The 703-nt window shown below is 68.0% G+C and overlaps 1 protein-coding gene across 1 annotated transcript in view; it reads right to left on the bottom strand.

Annotated features, from left to right (window-relative positions):
- The window catches only part of DNMT3A (DNA methyltransferase 3 alpha), a 44,481-nt gene that overhangs the window by 43,159 nt on the left and 619 nt on the right, over window positions 1-703 (bottom strand). The window lies entirely within an intron of this gene.

Below are 703 nucleotides of genomic sequence, written 5' to 3'. Positions count from 1 at the left end.
GTGGATCGGGACAGGCAGCACGGATCTGGACACATCCAAGCACAGGATTAACCCTTTCTGCAGCCAAAACCTTTGCAAAAAGGTTTTGCAACCTTCTAGCAGCGAAGGAGCCCTGGCCCTGCTTGTCATCCCCCGCAGGGAGCTCTGCCCCTCTGTCCCCTCCCATGGGACGAGGGGATGGGGACGCTGCCCGAGCCCTGCCTGCACCCGGGCCCAGGGCGATGATGTGCACCTTCCCACCGGGGCTTCAGCATCAAAAGGAATCTCTGCTCCTCCTCTGAACACCGAATTCATGGTGGCACCAGCAGCCGGCGGCGGGACATCCGGCCAGCCGGCAGGGAGGAAGCCACCATCGCTCCCCAACTGGCACCATGACACACCACAGCTCGGGAGGGCCAAGCCACCGCCTCCACGAATCCCTCCCGGCCCCGGGTGCCCTGTCCCGCAGCCCCAGCAGAGCTGGCTACTGCCCAAAGCCCCGAGCACCCCCTGTCACCCCGCAGCACCCCTCCGCGGGCATGGCAGCCTGCGAGCACCCCGGCACTCCCCCCTGGGCCTCCCCCGGGGGCAGCGGCACCGCCGGGGCCCCGCGAGACGCTCCCCGAGATGAGCCGTTTCAGCTGCTTTGGTGCATGGCAGGCCGTGATCCCGGCCGGCCGGCCGGGCTAGTGAGCCGGGAGCTCGCCCAGCCCCGCACACTTAA

The sequence above is a fragment of the Aptenodytes forsteri genome, unplaced genomic scaffold, assembly GCF_000699145.1.
Source record: "Aptenodytes forsteri isolate BGI_AS27 unplaced genomic scaffold, ASM69914v1 Scaffold192, whole genome shotgun sequence".
Classification (NCBI taxonomy): Eukaryota; Metazoa; Chordata; class Aves; order Sphenisciformes; family Spheniscidae; genus Aptenodytes; species Aptenodytes forsteri.
This window is presented reverse-complemented; position numbering and strand designations above follow the sequence as displayed.